Here is a 25,182-nt window from a genome sequence, read left to right as displayed (position 1 = left end):
GCATTTTTTACGATACATTCGTCAAATTTATGTGCATTGCTAACTAAAGTAATAAAAATGTATACACATAATTTAATCACGTGATGCTTACCAATATATTGTTATCAATACATTGATAACAATATATTGGTAAGCATCACGTGATTAAATGATGTATATACATTTTTATTATTGTGAGCTTCTTTGATTCCTCCTAAATAGTTTCGTTCCTTTGATCTCACCGTGCTCTATCTTAGCCCTTTGTTTCAAAGTTCAAATTAATCAATATTGTTAATTTGAAGGACGTAACGTAACACACAAGCTTAATTATCGACGATCAGATAACAACGACTTAACTCTTTCAGTTATCCTTCAGGTTCTTTATATTAAGTTAGCCAGTTTTAGCCATGGCCGAACTAGTCTGAACTTTTCTAATTAGGCATTCAGGTGTGCCGTTCTAGTCCTTCCGCATCGTATTAGTTTCGTAATTAGTTATATCATGGCGGAAGAATTAACGAGCTTGTGAAGTTTCGCTGCGAAAAGCCGCGAAATGATATCGCGCCCCGTAGCGTCGCGATGTACACATTGTGTGTACAGCACCGTGTCTAAACTTTACTACAGAACGTGTGAGTTTCTAGTCGTGATATATCTACCGGACGATATATATCACTTACAACTTAATTCGAGAAAAGCCAAAACAATAACCCGGATACTTCAACAAATGCGAAGATATTTATTTTAGAACACCAAAACTATGTTTCTTACCCTCTAATTTGGAATTACTAAAGTTTACTTGTTGCGTGAAGGATAACTTTCAGATTAATACTATTAGGTATACATGAACAAGCACCTTGCGGAGTGAGGTTTGTTCAATAGCGTTGCTTGTCTATTGTTTGTTCTCAAATCAAGAGGATATCTTCTTAACGAGTGCGTTATGAGAGAATTTACCTTCGCGCGAACCGAAACTTAATGATTTTGTCATCATGAACTTTGACGAAGAAAACAGAAATTTTATAAATACATGTATACATATAACTTTCATTTTTTTTTATATTTTATGTGATATAAAGAATTAAAATTGATGACCATTCAATATATTCAGTTTAAAGAATTAAAATTAACAATGTTCTAAAAATTTCAAAAATTAAAGGCAATTATTCTGCAAATGAGAATCAGGCGCGATTGTTGGAGCGCAATAAATATTCTGACTAAAGTAATGTAATTTCATTTATCAAACGTTTAAATATACTTATTGCGTTAAAACCACCGCGCCTGATTCTTATTTGCGAGATATAATTGTGTTTAATTTTGGAATATTAAGAGTTCCTTATTCATTGTTTCAAATTAAAATTTTTTCTTTATAATTGCTTGAGAAATTTTTACAAAACTTTTTTATTTGACTTTATGTGCCTTCTGCCGTTTACAACACATTTGCTCAGTATAGAATAATATATACAACTGCACCATAAACTCCTACTACAAATGTAGTTCATTCTTATGATCTCCCAAGATTCCATTATTTGGAAAAGTAAGATTATATAGCTTATATAGCTGGTTTATCTTGCTGCCGAAATATCAAAGGCTGAGCAATCTTTTAGAGATTAAAGCTGGAATTGGGCAAATATTAAGATTTCCCTCTTCATCGAAAATTTTGTATTGTCCTGAAGTTTTTTGAAAAATATTATAAATTTTATAGAAAAATTGCCCAACTACGTAATGTATTTTTAAAAACTTTTATATTAAGCCACATTTAAAACAAGATTATGATCTAAAAGATTTAATAAAAGTTAATAAAATCAATTCTAAAAGTGAGCTTTCTCATTCTCTACATAGTTATACAATTACGCAAATAAAAAGAGAAAAGAAGTACAAGAAAAGTAGAAATACACGGTTGCAAAATGTAGAGCAACCAATATACGAACCTAATTGTAATACTACTAATTGTAAATGTTCTTTAATAAAATGTTAAATTGAATAAATAAACTTTGTAACGTTTCGATTGTTTGTTTGCCAATCGCGTTCCCACTGATTAATTCGTGTAGCATTCGCGTGCTTCTGCGAACGACATCGTAAACGTTTTTTTTTTTTATTCTCGCTTATCCAATTCTAATTGCTTGCATTCGCACTGCACAGAAAGAGTTTCACTAATTACTTTCATATTTCATCTCGCCGCTGCCAAATGAATGTTTTTATCATATACGGAAAATATCCGTGATCTCATAGCCATTGGCTAAGAAAACAGCTTGCATTACATTTGGTGTAATAAAATCTTTAATATAAAGTTTCGCGATAAAAAGTACAAGAAAGTATAAGCGAAAGAGAAACTGTAAAAAGAAGTTTATTTATTAGTTTCCAGGAAAAAATCATTTGTACTTCATACTTGACGAGCATTAATATTGCCATTTAGCATCGTAAACGAAACTGTAGGCACGACGACTATCAATATCATAACCACGATTGTGGTGTCGAGTGAGTCGCAACAGCCGAAAAAGATAGAATTATTGTCGACATTGCATGCTGGAACGCATTTTTGTGGCCGTCTCTTCCCATTTGAACCTCTAGTGGTATACTCAGCTTAAGCGAGCAATACAAAAAAAAAAAAAAATACATCAGCTCTCCGTTTCGGCTTTTATCTCGGCAATAGAAAAAAGTTCGATGCTGAGGATTAATTCTACAACGTATTTTCAGACAAAAATTTCCCCCTATTTTCACGATTTCTTTTATATGTAAAATCTGTTATGTACAGATAGATAGTAGGTTTATATAATATTTATTCTATATGTACATATACCTATACAACACACACATATAATTTTGTGTATATAAAATCTAATAAAAAGTTGAATACCAATTTTTCACACAGATCATTTATGTAAGAGTTGATCCTCATCCTTCTCACACTTTTTGTCAGTAAATTTGTTATACTTCGCTTGAGTTATACTTCATCATATAATCTCTTTTTTTCTCTTTCGATCTTCATTCTGAACACGTTAATAATTAATTCTAGAAGTAAAAATAATTTTTTTTTAAATTTGTTGAGAAATAAATTTTACTTCTTATTTTGAGTCTTTAAATTATCGTAAAATTAAAATAAAGTTTTACAGGCAGTTTTACAAACGGTATAATTTAACTTGAAATATAACGCAGAATATGTAAAATACAATTATACATATGTCTCACATATCTCGGTAACATAGAAATAATGGAATTTTAATGTCATATAGAAGAGACTAATTTCCATTTTGCATATCATTTTGCCTATTATCGTGTGTACACTATGTTATATCTGTACACGTTGTATTTGTATTCCTGTCATATATGTTTCCTAAATGTTTCTCAGGGACCATTATTGTGCTAATATTAATGCATTAATATTCGGGGTTGGTTATCGGTCGAAAAATGTAAGGCTTTCGTTGGTGATGCTCATGAATGTTATAAAAATGAAAAGTTGATCTCGTTACTGAAATGCAATCCGACCATGTTAATTCGCACCCATGAAGCTCAGCTGCAGCGCGCAAATCTGACGTGTCGAGAATCAGATTATGTGGAATTTAATGAGCTTTCTCAGAGAGACTTAATATAATTTGTCAGTTGGTATTCTATGCAATTTGCACCCTTCATTTTTACACTCGGCGAAAATCTTCATGTTCTCCGCAACGTCATTATGACTCTGATAATAATGTCACATGTTTGTCAAGTAATCATTCGTTACTTTATGAAATATAAATAATGTAACTTAATATTTTTGTTAAAAGTCTTCATGATGTATTAAAGATATCTGCAGTTTTATACGTGTCCAAATAATTAACCTTAAACATTTTCAAAAAAGTACTTATGAATATAGATAGCAATAAAAATTATTTTTTTAATTCTCCATATATTTTTGAAGAATATTCCACGAAAATTAAATTTACTCTGATGTCTTTGTAGATGTATTAGGTGACAAAATAAATGGAAAGTTCATATTGCGTTTAAAATAATGGTTCAGGTAATTTTACGAAAGAGTATACAAATATTTTCAATCTCAAGCAAAAGCGTTAAGGAAATAAGCTCTCACAATGCACAATATAAAGTGCTTCTACGATAAACGTCAGAACATGCTTCTTATCTCGTCCTTTCACGCTACGTCATGCATCTAGTAGAGCGAATGCATTCTCGGTCAGGCTTTGCTCGGCCACTCGATGTATTCCGCATCGATATTTTCGCATTGAGCTTAAAGCAAGCTTCCAGCAGGCAGCCACGTGTATTCACGCATGTCCAATTTCCGTTTAACCCTCCCAAATGGAAATCTCGTTTTGAACCTTTGATATCCGGCTGCCAAAGATGCGATGTATTGAAGACTGCAACTACGGTTGTCTCATATAAAGATCGCAATTGATCCTCTTGCATTGTCATACGTTGAAACGTGCCACGGTACTATTACAACCCTGACTCAATTTAATTATTATTATTATCGTTTTTAAAGTTTAAGCTTATGTATTTGCGATTTAAATAGAATATAAGAAATATAAGATATTTTTAGTATTTCTTTTCATCCGTTTATACATCCGTTTTTCTTGATCCGTTTCTCTTCTCAAATATAAGAAATATCCTTGTGCACATAGAGCACATAAAGAATAAGTACTTTTTTATTTGCAGAATCCATAAATTTACATTAATAGAAACTGAAAATAAATATAAATATGTATATATGTACAGAGTTAATATGACGAAATTAATATGACGATATTGTAAATGTTTGAAATTCATAATATATTAATTGTAACATAATTTTCTTGGAGACAAAAACAGAAAACAAAAAAATTTTTTTTAATTATTAAATAAACAAAAAAACATTATTAAGAAATTACTAAATCTACCAATTTTATTCAAGTTAAATGTTTAATAAATAGATATTTTTGAGTTTTTATGTAAAGAAACGTGTTATTTTTACATTTCTCAATTCTTAATCTTATTTTCGTTAGAAACATATTTGCATGAAAATTAATTTGCACATAAATTTATTGACTGTACTAATAATCAATTAATCGGAGATGGATCAAGATTGATGACAGTATTGCAAGCAAGCATCGATTTTGCTAGAGTGTTATTTTCTCTTTCGAAACAATAGCATTTTTTAATATCTATTTTCTAAAATAAAATTTCACGAAACGTGATAAAAATCCAATATTGTATTTTTTTAAACAAAAAAATGTAAATAAATAAAGAATCTAAAAACTATTGCCTTTTAGGTCACTTATATTCTACGCGTAATGGTGAGATTGTTGAATCGCAAGAAATACATGTATTTATCCTCTGGATAACCAGAAATGGAGAAGCGAATTAATGAGAATGAGTTAATTACATCAAAGTTGATTCGTATTTCCGTTCGATATAACGAACACGCAACACAAAGAAATAGACCACAAAGTTAAACACAAAGTTATACCCGGGTCGCCCACAAATTCCGATGATCGTTAGATAAATTTAATTTCCGTTTGTTCATGGACTATTCGCACGAGATGTTTGCTCTTCTGGAACCGCCGAATACATATAAGTGGATGAAGGAAATGACGCAACGCGACACTCGCTTATGTGTATTGTTCCTGGCGTTTATTCGAGTCCTATGCTCCGGTCGCAGTTTCGCAGATTTACGACGACATTTTCGTCGTCGTGCATTCCGCGTTGCAAACCCCACGCTTGTAAGAAAGCTAGACTCCCGCGTGTAACACCGCAACGAATACGCCAGCGCATTCTTGAGGCGCATGCTCTTAATACTCAGGAACTTTGTCGGCTGCAGTTACGAAACCTTATACACATGCCACGCGAGTTAACGGAGAGAACACCGGAAAATTTCTGCCACCTTTGAGCGTACGGTGTAGCGAAGTGTTCACGGTGAACATCGCGTGACTTGTTTGTAAGATGCAATATTTATAGTATTCATATGTAGAATACGTTAGTCAACGAAATATTAGTGCTAAAATGGTTATCAAATTTGTAGCAGTTTTATTCACTAAAATGCTTCAGAGATAGAACGAATGAAAGTAGCTTCCTGGTTTTTTTGTTTAAAAAGATGCAACGAAACAATTTTGAAATTTCCATTGAATTCATTTGCATATTTTTAGACAAATATGTTAAATTTACATATTATTTGCATGTAAAAAGTTATAATTGCAAGTAAATTATAAAGTAATAGTTAAATGTTTAATAAAAATAAATATTGTAAAAACAACATTAACATTTTCATTTAGAATATTACAAAATTTTGTAATGTCAGCTGTATTTTAATAAAAGCGAAAAATTTTCTCTGCTAAAATTATGACAAGCGTATTAGAGCATACGCAACATTACTGTTGGCAGATTAATATTTCAACTTCAACAAACTTATAATCCAACATATCAAAAGTTACCGCGAGAAGAAACAGTTTCAACTATTATCAAGTGCGAAAAATAACGAACTTTCCCATTATTCGGAGTTACTTAAGAAGAGAGATGCTGTAAAGATTATGGTGGAAATCTCGTCCTGCTATCCAAGATGACCTAGTTGCAAATGTTAAATCGCACTTTTGTGCACTTTAAGATATAACTCAATATATTAAAGCCTTAAATTTTTATAAACCTGTAGAAAAGATAATAACTATATTTAAGAACAAGAGCAAATGATATTTCGCAATTATGTACATTATGTATAATAGAAGAAGAAAATTGTATACAATATTCTTCATGTGTATATATGTGTGTGCGTTTTCAATTTATTTTTTTGAGCTATTTACATATTATTTTACAACAAAACATATTTAAATTGTTTTTATATAATAGGAAATAAGAAAAAGTTTTAAAAGACCTTAACATAAATACTTGTGTAATTATAAGTAATTCTTTAATTTGGAAGAGCAAAAAAAAATATTAAAAAAATTTTACTTATTCATAATTTTGAGGAACCGTAATTTCTTGATTTCAACAATTAAGAGAGATATCCAAAAATTTCAAAAAAATGTTTCTTCTTTAAAATTTAAAGATTTTATTTATGGAAGGTAATTTAGGAAAAAGCCTTGATTACGGATCTTTAAATAATAATGTACTAGAAATAAATGGCCTAGATTTATAGAATTAAAATAAAATAGATCAATCAGAGCTGGAAGATGTCAAATTATTTAAATACAGGTGGATGTGGTAATGAATGTCAGAGGACGAAAGAACAAGGTTGATTATTTGAAAAATGAGGTTGCAACCATAAAGCTCTGCCGCGACTCTTTGTACAAAGTATTGAACGAATACAATTCTGTTCCCTCTGTCCTGTATATGTCCTTCTCTTATATTGCGTTTGCTTTATAAGTACCATGAAAGGTATGATAGAAAAACTCGTTGTTCCTCTTCATTATTCGAACTCGTCAAAAACATGACGTTTATCTTATAGTAAGCAGAACGGAACTGATTCTTGCTATGGTGTCGCCAAGTGCGTATTATTGATTATTGGTAACTTTATTCGTTTCAGTTAACCTCGGCTAACGCATTAAAGTGTTCGGATATTTGCTCAGCGTAGTTGCGAAATCGCTGAGCGGTGGCACGATGGAAGCCGATTAAAGCATTTACCACGGTGACGAACGATCGCAGGGACGATATCAGTGGGAGCTTGGACGCGTAATTCAGTTTGCTTTATATATAATACTGAACAAAAAATAATTGATATATCTATCCTGCCTTCATTGTACTTCCTGTACGGGTAATATATAGTGGAAATAGATTACGATTGATGGCATCGTGAAACATACGATATCCTTTCACGTCATACAAAGCTAAAGCTTAAGTTATTTTTCTCCTTTTTAGTTTTTTTTATTATCTTTTCGAAAGAAATAATATTTGCTTAAAAATAATTTATCACTGCGTTTCAGATTTAACTGATGACTCATCCTTCTTGATAACAAAAAAAAAAAAAAGAATCGAAGATAATTAAGTATCGCTCGCTAGAATGGAATGAGAAAAAGATAAAAGCGTGGTTGCCTCATGATTAAAATGTTCTTAATACCACGATATATCACGATAGCCAATAAATCCGCCGCGCGTCGAGGGAAAAATAAATTTTCGCGCGCACACAACGTTCACATATATTCCGTAAAATCCCCTTCGACATTCGTAAAATCTCGAAGTTTAATCTCACAATACCTAAAGCAAGAATTCATACAGCCATCAAAAATCGCTGATTGCAAAAATTAACTGCTATTGACATTGTTAAATATTTTCGAAATTTATCTGGAAACTAAGCACATTGAGGTATTAACATGAATTATATTGCGCTATATGCAGCAAGATTTCAAGTAGAAATAAAAAGTAGACATAGGGCAGACAATAGATTATAGAAGATGTCAAAGGTCGTTACTGCAGGGTCTTTCAATAATTCAGAATACTTAATAATTCAAAGCAATTTAGAATCTAAAGATTCAAATATAGAGTATGTCTTGACATTTGAAGCAATGGTTTGTTTTTAGAAGCGTTTTCGTTGTCCACATTTCATATAAGACTTCCAAAAATATACATAAATTTACATATTTGAATAAACTAACATAAAAGTTCTCAAAAAAGCTTCCACAAATTTGCTTCAGTAATTTTCCTTCAACTGTGTTTGACCTAAAATAAATAAAACAAAGTTACATACCTCAGTTTTACTTATTATTACTTTTATGGTCAAAAAAAGCTTTAATTAAAGACATTTGTTGGGCTTTTTCTTGCGATAAGAAAACACGCGTTTCCACAGTTGTATTATCCGACACCATTGTTACAAAAAGATAACATTGCATCGTTTACTGACAGTAGCTAATCGCTATTAGTTCTTGTTTTGAAGTGAGAGAGAGAGAAAACAGAGGAATGAAAAATTATTTTTGTAACACGCTCTATAGAGTCCAGTATGTCAAACTTTCAAAGTTTACCTCGTAAAATACTGTGAAAACTTTAGCGAGTAATCACATAAGAACAGTTGAAAACAACGAGAATTTTAAGGAAACGAAGGAAAATTTCTTGCATCTCAGCATAAATATAGGGATAGATGTTTTCATTAAAATAAGATTATCTGAATCAATAATATTCAATAAAATAATAAACTTTTAGTGTGTAAGCATCTTTTTGCTGACAACTACTACACTCACACATTGTTAGAAATTGAAATTAATTAATTTTTATAATAGACAGTAAACTTACTTTTTAACACAAACTTATAGTTTAAATGTTACTGAAAGGAATTCTATAAAAAAATTCTTTTACATTTGTAGAGCTCGTACTTCACTAAACACTATAGGTGCCCCAGTAATGGGACTTTGTAACTCTTAACAACAATGTCGATGTACCTATCATTGTGCAAACATTACGGCTGCGTTCGCTTTGGCGCTCACAGCGCTTGTAAGCATCATTTATCCTTGTTTAATATTTGTAAACAAGAAAGATGAAATGATGCGTACAGTGCGTGAGCGTCCATCGTAAACGCACTCTACATGGGATGAAAAAGCGCAATGACAATGTAACATCGGACTGTCGCCAAGAATTATGGAACACGCATACAAAATTTATTCTCATATCGCTATTAAAATACACAGTTTAAATTGTATTATATCGTATTATATTATTGTTATGTCATTATCTTTACATCAGAATCAGTGTATTATTCATTGATTTGTGCTGTACTTATAATTGTAATCATCAGTGACTATAAATTGTCTTTCAGTAATTCTGAGGGATACTCTTACTGATCAAAATCAATGTATAACTGGAAAACAATGCATATATTACTAATTAATCTAGTTCTAATTCTAGCATTGGAATCAGTAAGATTTCACTGATTTCTGATTTAGAGAGCGGATTTGTCTAAAACCAATCATCATAAGTAAAATATCGTAATACGGGAAAATTACAATATTTTCAAGGATATTTATAAATGTATAGATTCCAAGAATAAATATAGGAATATACATATAAATTTGAAAAACGCAATATTCTTAAATATCATAGCAAAGAATTAAAATCAAACCATTTGCTTTCGTTTACAGCTAATGGATAACCAAGGATGTCTTGAGGCAGCTTTTTTTACTATATTTTTATTGATAGGACTTGCAGTGCAAAATCGAGAGATCAAAATTTAATGTTCGTAAACCACAACGCAACGTAACATTGTTACAAAATTTATTACACGCTTGATTACATTATTATAGAAATTCATATACGTGGAACGATGATACGTGAAATATTGGACTTCGACGGAAACTTTTTCAAAGCGCTATCCATCCATAGTAGGCCTAGCTCGTGAAACCGTAAAATCCTACACGTTTACACGATATCGGGTTTAACGAAAATTGTTAACGCCACTTATGCGGCGAAAAAAAGGCTTTCTCCCAGCGCCAGCAATTGTTTCAGAAGCGGATTGCGGAAGTTATTTTGACGTTGTTCGCACAGTTATTCGAGTAAAATTTTATTCAACACCTCTTAAAACTTGACGAGACATAAATCTGTGTTACAAAATAACTTTACAATAGCGGTGTTTGAAATTGACCCAATTACATTGTCAACAAGAATTTAAATAAAATCCGAAAATTGCCCTGTTATTAATTTAAAATTATTTTTATAAATAATACAAATTTTAGATAATTTAATGTATTGAATTGACAATTTGTCTAATTACTAATTACTGACACAACTACAGAATGTATCACAATTTATTTCATAAACTTTGTTTTGGCGATATCAATATAAATTTTAGATTGTAAATTTAAACGCTTTATAATTCTTTCATCTATTCTTAGATTTTAATTTCACATGTTTCCATGTATAACAAAAATAGATTTATTACGTAGAAAGATTGTCGCGTATAAAGTTCTATAATCGTTTTAGAACAACACAAATTCAATCCAAATAAACTCTTCTATCTGTACAATTATTGTTGTAACAAATCAAAATAGAAAAACGTAGCTAGGCAATGTAGTGTTTCATTAATACCTCGTCTATATAAACATGATCATAATTATAATCTTATTAATAAAATAATGGCAAATTGATTCACTTGATAATTATTAGAGAATACCGTGTAAAGGATTTGCTTTCTTTTATGTTATTTTAATTAAATGTTTGATTGTTTGTTCTGTTACAAAATTGTTTCCCTAGATTATTATTAACATATAATTTTACATAGTCGATCGTTTGTCACTTCAAAGCGTAGAAATTAACTAAATATGCGTAAAGCGTCCCATTATGTATATTGCAAATTTAATTAACAATGTTTATTATTAATTATTAAAGCATGAAAATTTACATTTTGCAAAACTAAAAAGATATGACTAAATCACGGATTTATTACTAATTTATGTCCTTTACATGCAATTTTTATTTTGTTGTAAATTTACTAGTAACACGATAAACACAATCATTAATACTTTGTTATTATAACGATATTTAATAACAAGTAATGTTTTCAAATATATTGTATTTAACAGTGTATACAACTTTAAAATTACCACATTTTGATCATAACTTGGAGATAATGTTTTTAAAATATTTCAACAACGTTGCAAAAAAAGTTATATATCAAACAATTTTTTTTAAATATTTATACAATATTATTTTAAAATGTTTAAAAGTACACATAACATTTAAAAAATATTGTTTTAATGTTGTTTCTCGTTTACTATAAATATGTATTAAATTGGTATACATTAAAGAAAAATATGCGATATTTTTCAAATATCTAGAGAATTTTTTGTTTTGTACATTCTCTCCATCTCCGAATTATTTTTTTATTCTACACGTCTTTAGAATTATTTTATTTTCAATTTTCTCACGATTTTTTTATCGCTATGCGGATTTATAAACACAATACGTACGTTGTATCTGTTGCGGAAGATGTGATTGAACACAATTCAAAATTTTCAAAAATGTTGAAAACGAAACAAACACGAAAAATTCACGAAAAAGTGTGTACGTAGATCGACGCGGTTTAATAGGCATAAATTTCTGAAAGGGATAATCCGCAATGGCGTATCGGTTATGGTCATAACAGAAGAGAGAGAAAAAGAGAGAGAGAGAAAAAAAACGGTAAAACAAGACGAAAAAATAGACCTCCCTACTTCCATGTTCATAAACGCTAAGGGCGCAAGTAGCTTAGATTAAGGTAAAAGAAAGCTAAAAGATAGATAGGGAAAAAATAGAGAACGAAAGATCATGACTAGGTTAGAATAATTCGGGATTACGGTACACGAGTGATTACTGTTAATTGATCGATGTCGCTTGATGAAGATTAATGGGTTTGCGTAAGCGGATTTTATTAGAAACGTCTCGCGAATAAATTTGTGATGAAAAGAGATCTGATTCTCTACAATGTAAACTTGAAGATAATAAGTCTATCCGCTTTGTAGCTCGACTCTCTTTTTAATTGAAAATGTTTGGATAATCTTGTCAAAGATATATCCGCAAGGTATCGTTTCATAACAAAATTCATAATCATTCATAAGCAAATAAATAAACGTCATATTCCCTGATTTACCGATGTATACATACAATGTAATATTATTTAGCTGATTCACAGGAGAACGTTGTAACGATATTTCAATAAACATTTGTCAGTTTGTCAACCAAATTATTTATCAAATAAATAAAATTTTATTTATCAAATAAATAAAATTTTATTTATCAAATAAATATAATTATTTTGAAAACGAATTTATTTTAACAGTTAAATTTAAATAAAAAAATTTTTGTCTTAGTTTTAAGTATAATGCAAATTTCTGCATCTTACAATTATACAAATAATTTATTAATATATATTTGTATTGTTCGAATAATACTGGTAATTATTTGTTAAAAATTAAAAATATTTCCTGCACTTTAAGTAAAATAGGTGCAAAACTGTAATGATCTAATTATGCAAAAATGATCGACTGGTAAACAAAATTGAAAAACGTGCCGTGCTTACAATTAGCAATGTAATTTCCAATTTAAATAGAATATGATGCAGAGATAGAAGCGCTCCCGCATTAAACGAACCTGTTTTGAACGCATCGGAAAATCGGATTTTCCGGTGCGTTAAGACGAAACACCCGGTAAACTCGTTTCATTTACAATCAAAATTAAATTGCAGATATGTTTATTAAATTTAACTTCCATACAGCAATTTTAATTTCAAACGCCGATGCGTGCGGTTTTTATTTCGGTTCGTGAGATAGATAGACATGAAGATATATATATATATATATATATACACAGCATTTTGTTACATCTCTCTTGCAACTAATCAGCATTAAACCAAACAAATTGGGACTTTAACTCTTTCCAACCATTCATCGTGTTCACGCTTCAAAAACATTACAAACCATTCTCGTCAGCGTCACACTCCGATTATTGCTACATATTCCGGTTATTTGATTAATCTCCGAGTTAGCACCGACAAGCCAGCTATTGTTCCAATGCGTGGTCCCGATGATATTGATCCCTTTATCACGCAATCAAATGTGCTGAGCTTTTTTCATTCTATCACTAACGGACAGGTTGTAACCGACAAGTTCTTCCGAATAATTGAAAAACGACAAGGGTACAAATGTTAAATCAATTTTTCAATAGTCGTTGAGAATGATCAAATGCAATAATATTAGTTTGCAAAGAAAAACATGAATGGAATTATGAATCAAAAATATATAAATATTTCAAGAATAATTGAAGAAAAACAAATATACATATTATACAGTTTTGAGAATTATATCCACAATGAAAAATAATATCTCTCGGTTAATGGAATTATGGATGTAAAAACTTTTAGTTTAATAAGAGAAATTAAATAAGAAAAAAAGAAAAAATGATTTACTGAGTTTTTAGAGAGAGAGAGAGAGAGAGAGAGAGAGGGAGAGAGAGAAGGAGAAAAATGATTTACTAAGTTTTTATTTAAAAGATAAATGACTCTATAGAGCGATAATTATCATTTCTTTGTGCACAACAATTGATCAAACTCACATAAATCACATTCTACGAATATCAATCATGTTTCTTGATACGCTGTTAATTAAATTTAAGAAATATTTTATATAAATATTATTTTTTTATTATATGGAAGGACAAATATTTTTTCATCCGGTAAAAATTTTTCTTCTCAGTGGACATTGAGTTAAATCGAGTGTCATACATATGTGTCAAATGCTTACAAAAGAGGGAGAGAAAAGTTGACTCAGATGCGGGTCATTTAACAAAAAAAAGGGAAAAGGAAGAAAGAAAAATAGCCACGTGCGCCGATCGAGTTGCGCGTTCTAAACAGCCTTTGACCTAGTTCTGCTGATTAATTGACAAATGCAACATCTATCATGTAACCTTGCGTGCATTTATCTAATGCATGAAATGACATTCTTGCTTCATTACAGACGTAAAATAGCTCTTTATGCTCCCTGCTGTCAGATCTCCCATTATATTCCGAGACAACACGTGTGTAGAAAAGGTAGGCATGGAAACTTTCGTAATGCTTCAGATTTTTATATTTACTGTATTATATCAAATTCCTCTTGTTTGATCAGAACTTGGTTTTTGAAATATAATACTCAAGTATAATTTTCATTTTAAACTTAATAAAAACATGTCAAATAAAACTGGTAAATGGCCCTGAAATAATCTCGAAATCACCACGGAAAAGAGAATGTCCTATTCATGCGCAAAAATACGTAATGGAGAGGACAAAAAGAGTAAAATAACAAGAATCATGAAAAAGAAAAGGCGACGTAATTTTGGACATAATAAAAAAGATTTCATATCCTGAAGCTACAAAGATTATTTGGGCCGCGATTCACCATTGAAAAAATTGCGTGGCAATATCCGGGCGTAGCTGCTTTAAACAAGATTTGCAATAGGAAAGCTTGCGGCTCTACATTTTCATATACATTTTTAAATAAGTCACTATATTTATCCGACGTGCAAGAAAAATTACGACGCCACGTCAAAGCCACGCAAGTTTAGCGAGTGCAACGACGCGAAAAAAGCAGCAGAAAATGCAAATATCTTTCTGCATTCCATCATACCCACACTCTCGATGTTTATTCTATTAATTCTGCTTCCTTTTCGACGCTGTATTCGTTTGTAGTTTGATTTTTACAGCCTTCAAGCCACTGAAGGTCGGTTCGATTTTTACGTTTGACCAACGAGCAAACACACAAGCGTTTGAGCACGACGGCAAAATGCTCTACATTGGAAATGTTAGTTTGAAATCTTTCGAAATATAGTTTAATACAAAATAATATTTGCGAGACAATCTTTACACTTTGTTGATTAAAACACACGTATGCACGCACGCACACATTCACACACACATACGCACACACACGAATCAATAAATTCATAATACTTTTTATATATTTTAAAAGTATCGTTCAAGCAAAAAAAAAAGAATTTTAAGTATTTTAGTGAAAGCAATAACATTTCTCTATTTTTCCATCAAGTGTCACGTTGATCATAGCTAAAAATGTGTTACCTACACACGTTGCAGCTAGATATACTGTATTTATCTATAAATTATATCATAAATTTTATGGACTTCGATACGTGTGCAATGACGTAATATATCAAAGCGCTACAAGATCGATACGTCGCTTTTTAAGCAGTTGCGGAAAGAAACGCGAATTGCTTATACGAACTGTTATACAGCTATTCTGTTACAAGCACGACAATTTATTTTACAGTCTCATCGATCATGTTAAAGTCACATGCGCCAGATCGAGGACATAATCGTAGAAAATAACTGTGCTTTGTTATTATATATTTAAAAAAATAATTTTTCTAATAATCAATAAAGATAAAATCTTCCTCCAATGGAAACAGACAAATATAATAAAAAAAACATATGAGAAATAAACGTTAAACAAAATTAAAAATACATTAAAGAAATGAAAGAAAATATAAATAGATAGGAAAAGTAATTACTTTCATATTATAAACAACTTTTATATCAAAGCTAAATTAAAATATCACAGCTAAATTAAAATAAATAATAATTATAATTTTTCAATATTGTGATAATTAGTAATTAAATAAAAATTATTATTTAATTAAATAAATTTAATTAATGAATACACGTGACTAATAAATTTATGATATCGATTTTTTTATTATTAATAAATTATTAATAAATTGTTACGTCGCCAAATATTTTCAATGATTTTAATTGTATCACTTAATGTTCCTCAATTATTACTATTATAAACTTATTTGGAGCAATCTTAGTTTTCATAAAATAATCTTCAGAATTCATTTTCTATGTACGTCAAGACTAGTGAGCAATTGTATACAACTAAACAAAGTTAATTTCTACTAATTTTTAATTTATACTACTTTTCTTTTAACTTGCATTATACAAATGCTGTAAAATTTACACGTCCTTTTTAGAAAGATATTAGTCTTGTAACTTAAAACAAAAATGAGATCAAACCACATTTTCCTAGAAAATGCATTTAAGGCATAAATTACGCTGCGAAATAGAAAATGCAAATATTATCTGCCATCTACAGACTTGATCGACATTGCATGCAATTACCTACCATACTAGTACTTCCGCCTCCCGATGTTTCCCGAGCGTACATCTTCTTAAATGCAAAGCAATAGAATTCCCCGCCCATCTCATTTCTCTACTTAAATATGAAAATTCATAATTCCGCAAAGAGAAACTTTTCTCGTATGATATTTCAATTTAAAAATTATATTATGTCACAAAGGTAAATGAAATTATCTAAGCTTTTGTCTGAAGCCATTAACTATCATTAATGCGACTACCCTCGATTATACACCTCGACTACGTTCCCATTAATTTTGAAATGTTAAATATTTTAATGAATCTAATAAGAAATAAGCTTGTTAATTTATATCAGCAATAAATCGAATAATTAAGCTAATAATGATAATAAAGGTATTATCACATTATGTAAAATTCACATTTTTTAGCGTAAATAAAAACAATATAATCTTGTGAATTTTTAAATACTTTATAATATTATGCGCAAACTTGAATATCGAAACAGTTCCGTTTATAACTATTACTTATATTAAACGTATTATTTTTCATTTTTATTGTCTATTTACATTAATGTTCATTCCGCGCAAGATCTACAGATTCTACAGTGATCCTGTGATAATACTGTGGCAATCCTTTACTGATGTTTTGCGACAGCAGAAAAAATGTCGAGTCATTTCCAATTGCACGAAAAACGCATCGTCAGCGCTGTGACGACAATAGAAGCAACAGCAATAAATACTTATATTTGCGTTGCTACGAGATGATACCGCAGATGCATTCTTTACGTTCACGTCGTTAACTCGCTCAAGTGTGCAGGTGCTACAGTGGCATTGTTGCGGTTTAATAATTGCTACGTTACGATAATTAGTTCCGTAATAATCATTACAGAAGCACGAATCTCGAATATCAGTATTATTGTTCCCAACATTACAAAATATATTAACTATATAACAATAAATTAAGCATTACAATAAAGTATTAAATATAAATACTCATTTAAATAACATTATTGTGCCTTTTTTAAACATTATGGTTTTACTTTATATCTTATACGTAAAACAATTTTTTGCACAAAAAATACATTGTTTTACGTTTATTACTTCTATTCATTGACTTACATTTACTTCACAGAAACAATACAATTTTAAACAAAATATTAATTTATTGAATACAAATTTTTTTTATTTTGTTGCATTAATTATTTGTCAAAAAAACACGATTGTTTGGAATAATATTTTTAATGATAAATTTTTCAATTATACTAAATAGCCTTTCCGCGATCGTCCCTTGAGGATTCGTACTCATGAGACTCATTGTACCGTTAGTTACACTAGGTCCACTAATAACTCGTAAGCAAAATTCATCACACGGGGGATATAAGGCCGTTGGCGTAAATTTCAGTAACCATCTGTAGCTCAACTACAGTATATGAGATAATTATATTCTATATGGTCTACTTAAGTTTTGCAACTTTTTCTAATTTTTTAATAAGAATTTTATAAAAATATTAAACGAGTTTGATTAATTAAAATCCACTAAAATTTTATATTATAAATTACTTTATAAAATTTATATAAATTTTACGTAATTTCATCCTTTATGATAAAATTTATGTACATAAAATATTTTATAGGAAACTAAAAATGTAATATTGCATTTAATTCTCATACAGAACGTAATACAAATAATACATCAAAAGATAAAATAAAAAGTAAAAAAGTATTTATTAAGTATTACAATAATGGACATATAAAAGTAAGAATATTTGAATGGTGAGAAATATATGAAATATTGATTTATATATTAAATATTAACATTTTTAAATCAATATAAATAACGAAGATAAATTAAATATCAAGAAACAAAAAGTTTATTGCAGTTTACGGATCATTTTATGCAAATTTATTTTAGGACTATTTCGTAATGCGTATACTTAATCGATTATTTTATCATAGAAAAATATATGCAATCAAAACACTTGCCACGAATATTCTATTCTTCTGCAAAAATCACTACTTTATTATTTTTGCCGGAACTCGACGACACTCCATTTCCAGGCTTTAGACTTCTATAAGAACAAATGCAAAACTAGTCAGTAGCAGAAGTGTTCGAAGAGGCAATAAAACGCACACAAAAAGTGACAAAAATAAAAGCTAAATAAATGTTGGTTCAACCCTTTGGCGAGCGCTACTGAGCCCCGAGACATGCCCTTCGCATTTTCTCATTTTCCACAGGCAGCGAATATTCAAGCTTTAATCCTTGCATCAAAATAACTGTCCCAGTAACAGTGAATAGAAAGTTTATTTATCAAGTCTTTCGCGCTCGCGAATATTTGAAAACATGGTATATTAATTTTGTCCTTCGGATTTCTCTTGTCTTCCTTTTACTCGATCCCTTATCGAATAGATTCTACATATATCACCATCCATTTAAATACAAATATCTCAAGAGTGATACATGACTCTCTCACGTTTATGTAATCCGCGTATTTAGAAACTACTTTACTGCTATCTATTCTCAACAACATATTGAAATCGACTTCAATATCAGCAGTCATTTCGCCATGTCGATCAATATCTCACTGTATTAACGCTGTACATCACTAACATATACATTTGCGCGTATAGAAACGTGTATTTTAAAGGTATACGTGTATGTATATCATCGGATTTAACATGTTAATCCTTTTCTTTACCATTGTTTCAAATGACATATGAAAGCTTTTATAACCAAGTTAAATTTTAAAACACTACGTTACAGTTATTTGTAATTAATATCTCTAAACTCACTGTAATTTTGAAGATAATATTAAGAGAATAAAAAAAGTTAACATAAAATCTAAATTTCTGCATTTTTTTTACAGTATAATATGCTTCATAGGCAGGTCATACTTATATTATAATAAAACAACGTTATCTTTTCTTGTTAATATTTAAATATATAAATCCAAAATTGTTATAATTATGAGAAAAAAATAATAACATAATTTGACATATAAAATTTCTCATTGATATAAAACTTCTCATTCTATTAAGAAAAATCCATTTTCTAATATTTTGAATGAAAGAGCAAATAGAAAACATTTTATTACTTATCTAAAGAATAAAATTTAATTTTACATTTAATACATCAAAAATAGGTATGACAAAAATACGTATATATGTGTTTTTATCATATATATCTTTTTATACCATGGAATAAATTATAATATATTCTATCTTTCATTTCCTACGTTTAATAAAAAATTTGTATAAAAAAAAAAATAGAAAAAGCCCATTATTTTGAGTTTAAATTTAATTTTTCGTTCACTACTTTTTCATCAAACTAAAAGTCCGATATCAATTTTATCTTTATAATTGCATTGTCTTAATCTCTCTTAACTTTAAACAAAATGTTAACTATCAAAAGATGACATATAATTTAAAACCTCTTAATAGAGTGTAAACGCATTAACGATGTTGTATTTCTCTTGACGATGCGGCGATGTATCAAATTCAACTCTGAAATCGCGTCGCAGCGTGATTAGTTTAATCAACGCCGTCTATCAACACATTTACTCTAACTTATGCCGACGACGAGAGATCGTTAGAACAGACGAGAAACTACCCGGCTTTAATTAACGACTACTTTTTTTATTATAACGACAAGGACATAAGAGCAACCTTAGATCTAACCCTTAGAGACCGAATGTCATTTTTCAGACAGCAAGGTAAATAAGACAAGACGTCGCAGACCAGACTCGTATTTCTTATGATATGCATCACGCGATATACAATTTAAAGTGATGAAAGAAATGCTATAGGTGTAAATCCGTTAATATTATTTTTCATATCAAATTTTTTCTCCTCTTCTCATTAAATCAAGTAAAGCTGTGCTTATATTTGCAGCAAGCACTGAGAAATTACGTTCCTTAAATTGTTTTGGATTAATAAAAATTACTATGATATTTAAATAGACATAGATTGGCAAATTTTTTTTTAATAAAAATTTTTGAAAGGTGAGTTTTTTATTTCCAAAACAATTTCTCGTTGATCTATGTCTATTCAAATATCGTATTATAATAATTTATTGCACTATGGTTTATAAAAAGAGTGTAAATAAATGTAATAAGTAAATGTGTCTGTAACGTATAAAGGGTCCATGGGTTTGCTAAGCTCAAATGATTATGTAGATCAATCACCTCTGTGAAAAACAAATAATTGTAAGATGAGACTTTTAACGCTGTTGATTTTAAAACGCAATTTCTCATTTTTCTTTTACCTCGGGCAGTGTAATGATCTTGTTTGTTTTTACGCGCATAATAAGCGTAACACGCTGCACTTTTTATACATTTTTCGAAACGCTTGGTAGATCTTGGTGCCGGGAGCGTGGCTTTGCGATTCGAGAAATTTATTCCAGTCGTCAGTTAAGTAATCAAGCATTATTCCAACCTCTTTGTGTTGTCAACAGTTATGGCTAATGTTATTGGTTAATTAACTAATAATTATTATTGTTAATTTCTGTCGAAAACGTATAAAAAATGCAATTGATTAAATTATTTCTCCATTAACACATAATTTTATTTGCTAAATATGTTTCTTCCTACAGTGTTTTATTCAATATTTAATTTCATGTACTTTCGCATAATAAATAAATAATTTAGCAATCAATATCAGTAACAATTTTAAATATCAATTGTAAATAAGAGCGTTTTTTTCTTTTCTTTCTATTTCCTATTTATTTTTTTTAATTGCACAATCAAGGATAATTTATCTCCACTCTTTGTATCAGCCTGTCACGTGTTTCGCTTGACACGAGGATCATTAATTAACAACGTTAACCACAGTGGTTGCCGAAGATAGGTGATTTATTACGACAGAAATAGCGCGAATATAGAACCACTTTTAAGCAACCTTTTTCTTAACCATTTTGCAACGTAAATTTTATATTTACAGAAAGAATAATACGTAATTTCCTGTTTGATTGTATATAGTAAGTACAAAATGTGTAACAAACCAGTTTTAAAATATTGGAAATTATAAGATAAGGTCCAATAAGATTAAGTCCAATTTTTCTTTGTCATAAAATTATAAACATTTACTATAATTAAAATAATTTTAGTGCCAAGAAAAAACATATAAGCACATTCTAATTAACCAACATACTTATGTATGTTAGGAGGGTGTAAAATATTAAACAAATAAGAGCTAACATTCACAAGAGAAAATGTATTCACCAACTAGCTAAATAATTCTCTAGAGTAGTGTTCTGAAAAGGTAATCAGGATTGTCAGCATTCACTCTATCTTTATTCATTTCGTCCTTTGTCTTGAACAGTAGTAGCTTGCGACTACGTACGTGACTCGCTCCTTGATGAACTCTGTTAATTGTTACAAAGGCATCACAATTCCATAAAATAATGATAATCAAAAAGACTAATGAAACAAACGCGTTGAGACAATCGAAACTTAACTGTTTGTCAATATTTAAAAAATTGTTTGGATCTCATTTTTAGAAACTTTTATCAAATTCACTGTAATAATTAAAGCGATTATGCACACGTGTTTATTGCATTTTGCAAAAATTGTACAATTGATAATTTTGTAATAAGTAGCAAGCTATACAATGTATTGTACATTATTCTAAAACATTTTAAGAAATGTAGTACATTGCGTTCATTGTGCTTCTAACAATTAAAAAATTTGTATGCGTGACAAAGCATAGTACATAATTATACATTTTAAAGTATTATTTATGACATTGGTTGAATGACGAGCAAACAAGATGAAATATAATAATGAGGCTACATTGTAACACGCAACAGAATCAATTTCATTAATCAAACATGCCTTCGTTCGATGGAAAATAATTTCGTAAGCATGTTTCACCAGAGCGACCTGTTTAATCTACCTCGATATTCTCTTATACTGCTCTTTCATTTTGTCATTAATTCGCAGGATATATAATTTCATAATTATTAATTACCGCCGTCACATAAACCAATAACGAAAGGCAATAGCAAATGACCGATTTGTCAATTTCAAAGATATGAATTACTTTAACTCCTAAATCATTCATATATCTTGTTTGATAGATGAATGATTAAAAAGTAACAAAACAAAATGTAATTATTAAAGTATTATTAAATGTATTATTAAAGAATCTTTTATTTAATTATTTGACAGTAACGTATATTAAAATTTTAATAACATTAATTTTAATAAATGATTTACAATTTTTATGAATTTATTCGTTAATATTAATAAAGAAACAAGAAGCGTGTTATTATATGTTTGTAAAAATAAGCGTTTTGCAAAATTATCATTTTATTTATAAACTAAATGTAACATTTACTTTATAAAATTAACACAAACATATGTAACACATACATTTACAACTTTTTTCCGTTCACATTATATATATGTATATATTTTTTTATATGCTTTTATATAGGAAATATTTTACGAGTTTGGCTCCTAAAATCAAACTTTCGTATGCTTTGACCAATCAATTCTGTCAACAGCCACTCGAGCCTCAGTTATTTAAACACTTTGTGCCCTGTCCTTGCCCTTCAGTTTCGTCAGCGTATGTGGCTTGATAGTTAATTAACAATTTTCGTCACTTAGACTCTAAAGAACGACAATTTACACATTAATAATAAATATTCTGCTACAGCACGTAAATAAAATTTTCTATGTAAGCATCATGTAATTATCGGCTAAAATTTCCACAAACAAATTAACTCCAAACTTTCAACGTAGTAAATTCAAATAAATAGTATATAAGCAATATAAAAGTTTGTTTGATTTAAGCCAACAACACGGTTGAATAATTAAAAAAAGTTTATATGATACGTTCTTTAAAATCAATAATAACAGTTAATAAGAATTACGTATTTAAATAATTAATAAATCGTATTCTCAGAGATTTATCGATGCAATACTAATGGGATGCATAATAATATATCATCAAAGTTATAACATTAGTAAAGATAATAATAATTCATACTAATAGATATTAACAAGACTGGACATGAATCCTACTTATGCGGTTGCCGCATTTACGTTTAATCTAGAAAGTTTAACGGGTCAGAAGTAAATATCGTTAGAAACAATATGTCGAACCATATAATCGAGTCGAGTTGCAACTTGCGGACTATAACCACCAAAATGCACAATTAAAGTCGCTTTGTCTGCATTAAGTGAAGAATTATACTGTTCGCTTTTAATAATGTAGAATTAGATCATTTCCATTTGCTTTCCATTAGTCTAGCTTTATCCAAATTAACGTTTAAATATTACACAAATGATCAATTCAATAGAATACCACAAAAACTATACTATACAATTAGAAGCAATAGGTTTATTAGCATTATCTATTGAAGTAATAATCAATCTTGTCAGAACAATAATTATCACGGAAAAAGAGAGAGAGAGAGAGAGAAAGAGAGGAAGATAGATAAATTATTCTGTGATATATAGGTACTAGAGGTCATTTTTATCTTTATAAATGATTGCAATGTACGAGTAACAGTTGCAAAGACGATTATCATACAATTTTACAATAAAATTGATATTGATAATCCGATTACATAGAATTTATATATGAATCCATAATAAGTTTATCCTAAAAATGACGTAAATAAACTTATAACTAATATAGATTTATAAATTACTATATATGTATATTAATTAAAACAATACATTATTGCAATAGTAAAGATAAACAAAAATCAAATTGTTAAACAGTACTTAATTTGTAAGAATGAAGATTGTGAACCTATTTTATTTTTGTACACCGCGATTTTAAGTACAAGTTCTTTAACATATTACTCTATTATTTTATATTTTTTGCTATATACATGTAAAGAAAAGTTATTAAAATTTTGCGAAATTTCTTCAATATATGATCAAAAGTTGGGCATAAAACGATATAAATCAACTATTATCCTTTAATTCAAAAATAAATCATTATAGTCGGCACTGTCTCTATAATATCTCATTGCACGATTATGTATTTTTGCAATTTAATTAAGCCATTTGCCAAATAATTTTCTTTTGAAGTATACGGCGCCATATGCATAAGAGTTCCGCATTAAATAGAACGCGAATCGATATTCGATTGCGTCCTACTGCGAAGTGACTTGAACGAGATTATCGAAATAGTCGTAATTAACATGTAGATACCGAAGTATGTATCATTATCTTTGCGACAATGCTAAACAGATCTTAGTACCTTTCTTTTTTTCAAACAACTTATTTTTAATCCATGTACACACTTATCAAAGCTCTTCCACAATATCATTTCACATATAAAGAAACAAGTAAATATAAGAAGCAATAAGAGATTTTAAAATATATAACTATAAAATATTTAAACGAGTATTTACTGTAAAACAGTCTATTTTCAAAATTCATATATATTTAAGTTATTCAAATTTATGTTTGAATTAATTGTTTTTTTAAGCATTTTATTTTTATAATTGAATAAATTCTTTAAAATTTTGCCACTGTTTTCTTTCTTAATTATTTACATAACATTAGAGCATTAATTATTTACATAACAACGACATAAGTCCTTAATAACAGCATCTAAAAATTTTTAGACGTTTAGTGAACATCTATTGTCAATTAAACTTTTCAAATCAAACAACACAAATCACACAAATAATAAGTCGATTATTACTATAATCGATTAGTTTACAGACTTTACAACATTAAAAATATAAAATTATTT

The 25,182-nt window shown here is 29.3% G+C and overlaps 1 protein-coding gene across 8 annotated transcripts in view; it reads right to left on the bottom strand.

Annotated features, from left to right (window-relative positions):
• LOC105205519 (glutamate receptor ionotropic, NMDA 2B) overlaps nt 1–25,182 on the bottom strand; it is a 198,741-nt gene that overhangs the window by 134,567 nt on the left and 38,992 nt on the right. The window lies entirely within an intron of this gene.

Source organism: Solenopsis invicta, chromosome 11 (genome assembly GCF_016802725.1).
Source record: "Solenopsis invicta isolate M01_SB chromosome 11, UNIL_Sinv_3.0, whole genome shotgun sequence".
Lineage (NCBI taxonomy): Eukaryota > Metazoa > Arthropoda > Insecta > Hymenoptera > Formicidae > Solenopsis > Solenopsis invicta.
Note: the sequence above shows the minus strand (reverse complement) of the source record. Positions and strands in the feature narration are given on the sequence as shown.